Here is an 11,107-nt window from a genome sequence, read left to right on the forward strand (position 1 = left end):
GGTGCTAGTGCTAGTGCAATACCTCATTCTTTATATGAAGAAATTGTGCATGATATTGCACCTGCTGAGATAGAAGGTATTGATGTTACAATCAACCTTGCCAATAGAGATACTATTTTACCAATTGGGATTGTTAGAGATGTTGAAGTCTTGTGTGGGAAAATTAAATATCCTTCTGATTTTCTTGTTCTTGGTTCCCCACAAGATGACTTTTGTCCCATTATATTTGGTAGACCCTTCTAGAATACTGTTAATGCTAAGATAGACTGCAAAAGGATATTGTTTCTGTTGGTTTAGAGGATATGTCTCATGATTTTAATTTTGCTAAATTTCATAGACAACCCCATGATAAAGAATTGCCTAGTAAAGATGAAATTATTGGTCTTGCTTCTATTGCCGTGCCTCCTAATGATCCTTTAGAACAATATTTGCTAGACCATGAAAATGATATGTTTATTAATGAAAGAAGGGAAATATATGAAGTATTCTTTAAACAGGGACCTATTTTGAAACACAACTTACCTATTGAAATTCTAGGGGATCCTCCTCCACCCAAGGGTGATCCCGTGTTGGAGCTTAAACCATTGCCTAATACTCTTAAATATGGTTATCTTGATGAAATAAGATATATCCTGTTATTATTAGTGCTAACCTTTCAGAGCAGGAAGAAGATAAATTATTGAAAACTCTGAATAAGCACAGTGCTGCTATTGGATATACTCTAGATGATCTTAAGGGCATTAGTCCCACTCTATGCCAGCACAAAATAAAATTGGAAAAAGATGCTAAACCGGTGGTTGATCACCAACGACGGTTAAATCCTAAGATGAAAGAAGTGGTAAGAAAAGAAATACTAAAGCTTCTTGAGGCAGGTATAATTTATCCCGTTGCTGATAGTCAGTGGGTAAGTCCTGTCCATTGTGTCCCGAAGAAGGGAGGTATTACTGTTGTTCCTAATGATAAAGATGAATTGATCCCACAAAGAATTGTTACAGGTTATAGAATGGTAATTGATTTCTGCAAACTAAATAAAGCTACTAAAAAGGATCATTACCCTTTACCTTTTATTGATCAAATGCTAGAAAGATTATCTAAACATACAATTTTTGCTTTCTAGACGGTTATTATGGTTTCTCTCAAATACCCGTGTCAAAAGAGGATCAAGAATAGACTACCTTTACTTGCCCTTTTGGTACCTTTGCTTATAGACGTATGCCTTTTGGTTTATGTAATGCACCTGCTACCTTTCAAAGATGCATGACTGCCATATTCTCTGACTTTTGTGAAAAGATTGTTGAGGTTTTCATGGATGATTTTTCTATATATGGAACTTCTTTTGATGATTGCTTAAGCAACCTTGATTGAGTTTTGCAAAGATGTGAAGAAACTAATCTTGTCTTAAATTGGGAGAAGTGCCACTTTATGGTTAATGAAGGTATTGTCTTGGGGCATAAAATTTCTGAAAGAGGTATTGAAGTTGATAAAGCTAAAGTTGATGCTATTGAAAATATGTCGTGTCCAAAGGACACTAAAGGTATAAGAAATTTCCTTAGTCATGCCTGTTTTTATAAGAGGTTCATTAAAGCCTTCTCAAAAATTTCTAGGCCTCTGACTAATCTCCTACAAAAAGATGTTCCTTTTGTCTTTGATGATGATTGTGTAGAAGCATTTGAAATACTTAAGAAAGCTTTGATTTCTGCACCCATTGTTTAGCCTCCCGATTGGAATTTACCCTTTGAAATTATGTGTGATGCTAGTGATTATGTTGTAGGTGTTGTTCTAGGACAAAGAGTTGATAAGAAATTAAATGTTATCCAATATGCTAGTAAAACTCTAGACAATGCCCAAAGAAATTATGTTACTACTGAAAAAGAATATTTAGCAGTTGTATTTGCTTGTGATAAGTTCAGACCTTATATTGTTGATTCTAAAGTAACTGTTCACACTAATCATGCTGCTATTAAATATCTTATGGAAAAGAAAGATGCTAAACCTAGACTTATTAGATGGGTTCTCCTACTACAAGAATTAGATTTGCATATTATTGATAGAAAGGGAGCTGAGAACCCCGTTGCAGACAACTTGTCTAGGTTAGAGAATGTTCTTGATGACCCACTACCTATAGATGATAGCTTTCCTGATGAACAATTAGCTGTCATAAATGCTTCTCGTACTTCTCCATGGTATGCTGATTATGCCAATTACATTGTTGCTAAATTTATACCACCTAGTTTCACACACCAGCAAAAGAAAAAGTTTTTCTATGATTTAAGACATTACTTCTGGGATGACCCACACCTTTACAAAGAAGGAGTAGATGGAGTTATTAGACGTTGTGTACCTGAGCATGAACAGGAACAGATCCTACACAAGTGTCACTTCGAGGCTTATGGAGGACACCATGCTAGAGATATAACTGCACATAAGGTATTGCAATCCAGTTTTTATTGGCCTACTCTTTTCAAGGATGCCCGTAAGTTTGTCTTGTCTTGGGATGAATGTCAAAGAATTGGTAATATTAGTAGACGTCAAGAAATGCCTATGAATTATTCACTTGTTATTGAACCATTTGATGTTTGGGGCTTTGATTATATGGGACCGTTTCCTTCCTCTAATGGGTATACACATATTTTAGTTGATGTTGATTACATTACTAAGTGGGTAGAAGCTATTCCAACTAGTAGTGCTGATCATAACACCTCTATTAAGATGCTTAAAGAAGTTATTTTTCCGAGGTTTGGAGTCCCTAGATACTTAATGACTGATGGTGGTTCACATTTTATTCATGGTGCTTTTCTTAAAATGCTTGCTAAGTATGATGTTAATCATAGAATTGCGTCTCCATATCATCCACAGTCTAGTGGTCAAGTAGAACTGAGTAATAGAGAGCTTAAATTAATTTTGCAAAAGATTGTTAATAGATCTAGAAAGAATTGGTCCAAGAAACTTGATGATGCATTATGGGCCTATAGAACTGCTTATAAAAATCCTATGGGTATGTCCCCATACAAAATGGTTTATGGAAAAGCATGTCACTTACCTCTCGAACTAGAACATAAGGCATATTGGGCCATTAAAGAGCTCAATTATGATTTCAAACTTGCCAGTGAGAAGAGACTATTTGACATTAGCTCACTTGATGAGTGGAGAACCCAGGCTTATGAGAATGCCAAACTATTTAAAGAAAAAGTCAAAAGATGGCATGACGGATACAAAAACGCGAGTTTAATGTAGGTGATTATGTATTGTTATACAACTCTCGTTTAAGATTTTTTGCATGTAAACTCCTCTCTAAATGGGAAGTTCCTTACGTTATCGAGGAGGTGTATCGTTCCGGTGCCATACAAATCAACAACTTCGAAGGCACAAATCCGAGGGTGGTAAACGGCCAAAGAATCAAACATTATATCTCAGGTAATCCTATAAATGTTGAAAGTAATGTTATTGAAACCATAACCTGGAGGAGTATATAAGGGACACCTTCCAGAATGTTTCAACCTCCGAAAAGGAAGAGGTACGTGGTACGGTAAGTAAACCGACTCCAAAACAGTTCTAATAGCAATTTTTCTCCGTTTTGGAATATTTAAGAAATAGGAAAATAAGAAGCAGTCCGAAGAGGACACGAGGCGTCCACGAGGGTGGAGGGCGCGCCCCTGACTCATGGGCACATTGTGTGCCCTACGGACTCCGATTTCTTTCATGATACTTCTTTTGGTCAGTAAAAATTCATTATATAATCTCCCGAAGGTTTTGACCACCGTACCATGCAATTATCCTCTGTTTTTGTTTTGAGTTGTTTCTGCAGCAGATTTAGATCAAGATGTCTTCTCAAGAGTCAGTTGGGGAGAGTCGGGTGTCTCACCCGACACTGGGACCAGGAGCAAGTAGTGATGCTGACCACTTTGGGACGTCAACGGAGGAAGAGATGGAGGCCGACTTGAAAAGGATAGATGCCATGGAAGAGGATCAAGACGTTACTGCTCGTTTCTGAGCTGGATTCATGATGGGGGAACTATGGAGCTCAGCTATTCCAAACTCGGTCATCCCTTCCAATGTTAGATTTCTTTCTTATGAAAATATGAAAAAGAGTGTTACTTGTTCTCCCGCAGCTATGCAACATCCATGGGTGAAAGGAGCTTTAGCCGTCACGGGCAAGCTCCGTAAGGAAATAATGGACCTCAAGCAGCAAGTTAATAAGCTCGAGGAAGAGAATCCTATCCTGAGGGGCATCATCGCCAAGAATATTACATCACCACCTCCAAAGAAAGATACATAAATACATGGGTATGGGCATTCCCCTTGGCAACTGTCAAGCTTGGGTGAGTGCCCCAGTATCGTATGACCATCACACTTTTTTATCTTTATCCTTTTTCTTAGTTCGATCCTTTTGGTAATATATTGATCTAGTAGAATAAAGTTTTAGTATGATTTAGTTTTAAGTTTTGCTTTATGATCCTTATATGTAATCAAGTCCGTGAGCTATATATAATAAAGATTAGTTTTGAGTCAAGGGCTTGGTTATCTTGCTATGATCCAGAGGGAATAAAAAAAGGGGGAGAAAGAATAAAAAGAAATAAAGAGATCATATTGATCTTATGGAGAGTAATGACTTCACATATAAAGAGTATGATGAATAAAAGTTGTTGAGAGTTGACAAACATAGTTTTGGTCATCTTTGCAATTAATAGGAAGTAATAAAGAAAGAGAGGTTTTCACATATAAATATACTATCTTGGACATCTTTTATGATTGTGAGCACTCAGTAAAATATCACATGCTAAAAAGTTGATGTTGGACAAGGAAGACAACGTAATGGGTTATGTTTTCCTACATCTGAAATAAATTATATTGTCATGGCTCATCCAACATGTTGATCTTGCTTTTCCCCCTCATGCTAGCCAAATTCCTTGCACCAAGTAGAGATTCTACTTGTGCTTCCAAATATCCTTAAACCCAGTTTTGCCATGAGAGTCCACTATATCTACCTATGGATTGAGTAAGACTTCAAGTAACTTGTCATTGTTGCAAGCAATAAAAATTGCTCTCTAAATACGTATGATTTATTAGTGTGGAGAAAATAAGCTTTATACGATCTTGTGATGTGGAAGAAATAAAAGCGATAGACTGCATAATAAAGGTCCATATCACAAGTGGCAATATAAAATGACGTTCTTTTGCATTAAGATTTCGTGCATCCAACCATAAAAGCACATGCCAACCTCTTTTTCCTTCTGCGAAGGGCTTATCTTTTATTTTTTGCCCTATACTTCTTACAAGAGTCATGGTGATCTTCACCTTTCCTTTTTACATTTTATCCTTTGGCAAGCACAGTGTGTTGGAAAGATCCTGATATATATAGCTAATTGGATGTGAGTTTTCATGAACCATTATTGTTGACATTACCCTTGAGGTAAAAGGTTGGGAGGCAAAACTATAAGACCCTATCTTTCTCTGTGTCCGATTAAAACTTCATACCCATAAGTATTGCATGAGTGTTAGCAATTGTGAAGGACTAAATGATAGTTGAGTATGTGGACTTGCTAAAAAGCTGTTGTATTGACTCTTTCCGATGTTATGATAAATTGCAATTGCCTCAATGACTGAGATTATTGTTTGTTAGTTTTCAATGAAGTTTCTGATTCATACTTGAAATTGTGAATGCATTGTTACTTTAGCAAAATAAATCATATGACAATATATATATATATTGCTGTTATAAGAATGATCATGATGCCCTCATGTCCGTATTTTATTTTATCGACACCTCTATCTCTAAACATGTGGACATATTTTTCGATATCGGCTTCCACATGAGGACAAGCGAGGTCTAAGCTTGGGGGAGTTGATACGTCCATTTTGCATCATGCTTTTATATCGATATTTATTGCATTATGGGCTGTTATTACACATTATGTCACAATACTTATGCCTATTTTCTCTTATTTTACAAGGTTTGCACGAAGAGGGAGAATGCTGACAGCTGGAATTCTGGGCTGGAAAAGGAGCAAATATTAGAGACCTATTCTGCACAACTCCAAAAATCTTGAAACTCCATGGGAGTCATTTTTGGAATATATACAAAATATTGGGCAAAGGAAGCACCAGAGGGGGGCCACCCACCATCCACGAGGGTCGGGGGCGCGCCCTACCCCCTGGGCATGCCCCTGTCTCGTGGGCCCCTTGGCAGGCCTCCGGTGCCCATCTTTGGCTATATGAAGTCTTTTTCCCTGGAAAAAATCACAAGCAAGCTCTCGGGACGAAACTCCGCCGCCACGAGGCGGAACCTTGGCGGAATCAATCTTGTGCTTCGACGGAGCTGTTCTGTCGGGGAAACATCCCTCCGGGAGGGGGAAATCATCATCATCATCATGATCAATCCTCTCATCGGGAGTGTCGTGGTTTTGTCACGGCTGATGTCCTCGTGAAAGGACTTAGTCGTGGAGCCATCGCAACGGGTTAGCTTGAAGGGGTTAAAGCGGACACAGGGACGCAAGAGAGTTTATACTAGTTCGGCCCCTTCGATGAAGGTAAAAGCCTACGTCTAGTTGTGATGGAATTGATGGGGTTTCGATGACTAGGGAGCAAACAAGCTTCGCCTAAGTCTCGAGTTGTTGTCTGTTGTCCTTGAACCGCCGCCGGGTCGTCCCCTTATATACATGGGTGACGCCCGTCGGTTTACAGAGTCCCAACACCGGCTCATATACGTGTTCGGTTTGGTCTCTACTTATTCCTAACTTACAATACAAGTTTACATACCGACGCCGGTTTACGGCTATAGGCCTTAAACCGATCATGGGCTTTAAGCCCTCATCTACCTTTGTGGGCTTTAAAATACTTAACTACTGATGAAGTTAACCCGGCCCAGATAGGCCGGTTTACGCCCAGTAGTAATATCCCCAACATTAGGCCCCAGATTGATTTGAACAGGTTCATGTCAATCCTTTACCAAAAACTTCATCTTCCACATCTTCTTGTAGTTTGGTGAACTGCCGTGATGTCATATTCTCTGATTACTGTAAACCGGAGTGACGTCATCTGTCATAAAGAAACTATCCATGATACCTTCTTATTTAATAGATCTGCGACAATCGAGGCGACAACTCCGTTTCCAAATTCGCGGCCCCTTGATTCTCGCGCCTGACACATGTCCCTTTCTTTATAAATAGGACCAAAGGGTCATTTATTTTTCCCCTTCGTGCCCTTCTGCTTCGTCTTCCTCGCGTCGCCCAGCTTCGGAGCTCCGCCGCCGCCGTCAACTACTGCACCAACCTTGGCCGCTGCATCACCCTGAGCGTACCAGAGCACCGCGGCGACCTTCCGCGTCTTCCTCAGCTCCGGTAAGTCTTCTATCTTTTTTATTATAGATCTGTTCTAGGGTTTCCATGCTCTCTAGTATTCATCGCCTGCTCCTTGTTCATATGCTAGATCTTTAGACGAGTCTGTGAATCTTTGCTTTTGTGTAGCAGTAGTTTTTACCCTCTGTTTTCACTTTCGCATATTAAGACCATAGATCTTATCCGTAGCAATGGCTCATTGATTCGGCACTGCTCCTTTTGGGCCTTGAATTTTTATCTCTTTTATGAACATGTTCTAGATCCAACGCTATAGTATAATCTTGTGAAACCTGTTTTTGCATACTTACTCATCTGCAATCTCGACTGTTTCAATGTTTAGACCAGGCGGTTTAACTTTGTAGAAAAAATTGCCAAACCGGTATATACCATTAGTCCCCCTATTGAACCGCAAGATGTTGTTGCTTCATAAAACTCCGGTTTTAGATAGAACTGTCTCCGGTTTAACATTGTACATACCAGTGTACTTTAATCAATGCATTCTTGAACCGAAATCACCTATCTTGTAGATTTCATCATGGCCAAGCAAGTATATGAGTGCAACTGGGTTCCTTCTCACGTCACAGAGACTCAACTGAACAATTTAGTCCTGATCGGCGCTTTAGGCAGCAAAAACACCATCCATCGGAGGGTCCCTGGCAAAGAATGCCCTCCCACACCTCAAGAGGGAGAGGTTGTCGTTTTCGTAGATCACTTAGCCCGGGGCTTTAAGCCACCCGGTTCTAAATTTTACCGGGATGTTTTGGCCAATTTTCAACTCCGCCCACAAGACACTGGCCCCAACTCTGTTACAAACATGTGTCACTTCCAAGTGCTCTGTGAGGTGTTCTTTCAAGAGGAGCCCACAATAGAGTTGTTCAGAGACTGCTTCCATCTAAACCGCCGTACTGAGTTTACTGATGGTTCCAATACGGAATTGGGTGGTGTGGCGATTCAGAAAAGGAAATAGGTCACATACCCTCACGCCAAACTACACAGCCACCCCAAAGAGTGGAATCAAACATGGTTCTATTGCAAAGACACCTCCCCTACTGGTGAAAATCCTTTGCCTGGCTTTCGTCCGGAGCAGCTTAGCAATACACACCCCTTTCCGCAAAGGTTGACTGCCAAGGAGAGAAGCAAATACGCTCCTCAACTGTCCAAGCTCAGAACCTTCATGGCCAACAGTTTAACAGGGGTTGATCTCGCTCGCTGTTGGATATCGTGGAGCATATTGCCCCTTAGTCAGCGCTCCGGTTTGATGTGCGAGTATACTGGCAGTGTTGATGACCCACTGTGACATGCTAACATCCAGCTCACCGACAAAGAAATCACAGAGGCTGTGAATAAAATCCTGAATGAACCGGAACACGTCTGTGCTCGAACCGGCCTGCTTCCCTTCTGTGCTACCAACAAACCGCCAGCTGTAAGAGTTTGATTTTTCTTTTTACTGAACCTGTCATTGATATATCTGGTCATTGTTTAATATCAATGTCTGTTTAAACAGGGCAATGATCTGTTTTGGAGCAAGAAGCTTTCCCAGGAGAAGCCAGAAAAAACAAACAAACCGGAAAGACCAACCCGGCCAAAGACTAAAGTCGTGAAACGGCCTGCTCATAAGAAGAAAACTACTGCATCTTCTGATCCGGCCGCTGATGATGATGTGGGTAATCTGGACCTTGAGGTAGAGCTTGACTCACTTGGCTTATTTTTCACACGCCTTATTGATGATGACATTTTTCAGGATGATGCCGAAACCAGCCATGTTGATGCTGCAGAGGTAATTATTCTCTCTTCCGATTCAAACCCTTTGCCTTCGCTAAAAATCCGTCAGGCAAACCGGAAGGTTAAATTTTCTCATCCTCTTGCTTACTTGGATCCCAAATTTCTTATGAAGACCCAACAGCACGAAGCTCGCCGCACAACCCGGCATAGCGGCCAGGTAGTTACCTCCGCCGGTTTACCGAACAGTCCGGTTTGGAAATGCCGTTCAGAGGTCTCTAATTTGCTTGTTAGTGCTTGTCCTAAAGCGCGCTGTTTTTGTCAACCTCTTAATCCATCTGACTCCCATTATCAGGTTACTTCCCACACATCCTCTGGCGAGTCATCGGCTACTCAGCTGCCACCGCTCAAAACGGTGCTTGGGTAAGCTATACTTATCATAATATTTCTGGTACATCCCCTTGGAACATATGCTGTATTTGACTTTGTTATTCCTTTCAGGGCCAAGCCTAGGCCGAGCAAGAAGGCTCGCCTGGATAAAGCGGCCAAGGAGGACGCCGTCCCTGAACCGGGTAAAACACCAGATCTTGAAGCGGCTATTCATGAAGATATACCCAATGATCCACCACAGCAGGATGATGATTTTATTGCTGAAGAAAGGCCTACTGACACCTCAAGCCCTGTCAACCAGCCCACAAGCCCCATCCGAATTGAGAAATCCACCAGTCCATCAAAGCCTACTGATAAGCCAACGGCCCCAGTGCAAACCGGCGATGCCAAGGATGATGAGGTTGTCATTAGTGGCATTGGTCGCACAGAGCCAGGCAATCTTGTTGCTTTATCCAGACACACTGCCAAGGAAGAATCTGCTGCCATTGGCAAGGGAAAATGGAATGCCGATCTGACAACTTATGCCGCTCTGAACGCCCAAGATCTCCATTCCGGCTATCTGAACTGGCTATACACCAGCCGTGACTATGAAGCTGGTCTGGTTAATATGATGAAAGAGAAATATGAGGTAACTTCCATATGCTTATCTGCGTATGTACTTCAATCTGTCAACTCTCCTAGCCCCCAAGGGCCGGTTTAGGATCTTCATTCAAACCGGGACTTGCTAATATAAATCCCAATGCTTCGGAATTCGCTGATGTAGCCCCCAAGGGCCGGTTCAACTTAGTGTAGTTAAACCGGGACTTTAAGTAATTGAGATCGCAGCATCAGAATTTATTCGAGCAAATAGCCATTAGCCCCCAAGTGCCAAGTTGAATACTTGTATTAATCTTGGGACTTTATAGTCAAGTGAAAGATGAAGATCAAATAGGCATTAGCCCCCAAGGGCCAAGTGCATAACTTGTTATGTGGTTGGTACTTCAATTCTTGCACTGCTTGATGAATCATATAACTGTCTGTATGCAGGCTGAGCTGAAGACAAAAGAAAACCAAGTCGTCGATCTCCAAGAAAATCTGAAGTCCCAACAGACTGAAACCTCAAAAGCAAAAGAGAAGTTGACCAACGCCTTAAGCATCATGGAACAGCTTAAGGAAGACTTCAAGAAAGAGCGGGCGGGCTGGTCTACTGAGAAGGCCGCTTTAACTAAGCGAGTTGAAAATGCCGAAGCCGCACTTAAACCGGTGGTAGATGAACTGACCAGCGTAAAGCGTCAAGTGCATGCCATGACTGCCGCCATCTTTGGTAAGCTTTCTTGACTTCTGTAGTAACTTGGCCTTCTTATGATGTGTCCGGTTTGTGAATCCTTTGTAATGTTGTAGAGACACACATTGGTCACTTGGGGTCAGATGTGTGGAAGAAGTTGAAGGCTGCCTACACATTGACAGAGCAATTGTATACTAGCGTGCAGCGGATCATCTCAACTGCATCCCACAACAGCCCGGCGCCCACCTTGATTCAAGACACCCTGAAAAGACTGTCTATGCTTCCTGCCCGGGTTGAAGAACTGAAAAAATCTGCTGCTCGAACCGGTGCTATCAATGCCTTAATCCGGGAAAAAGCGTGGGTGCCGGATTTTGATCCTGTTGAAGCGGCTCAAGGCTAC

Source organism: Triticum urartu, chromosome 2A, assembly GCF_056163025.1.
Source record: "Triticum urartu cultivar PI428250 chromosome 2A, HENAU_Tu73, whole genome shotgun sequence".
NCBI classification, from domain to species: Eukaryota; Viridiplantae; Streptophyta; class Magnoliopsida; order Poales; family Poaceae; genus Triticum; species Triticum urartu.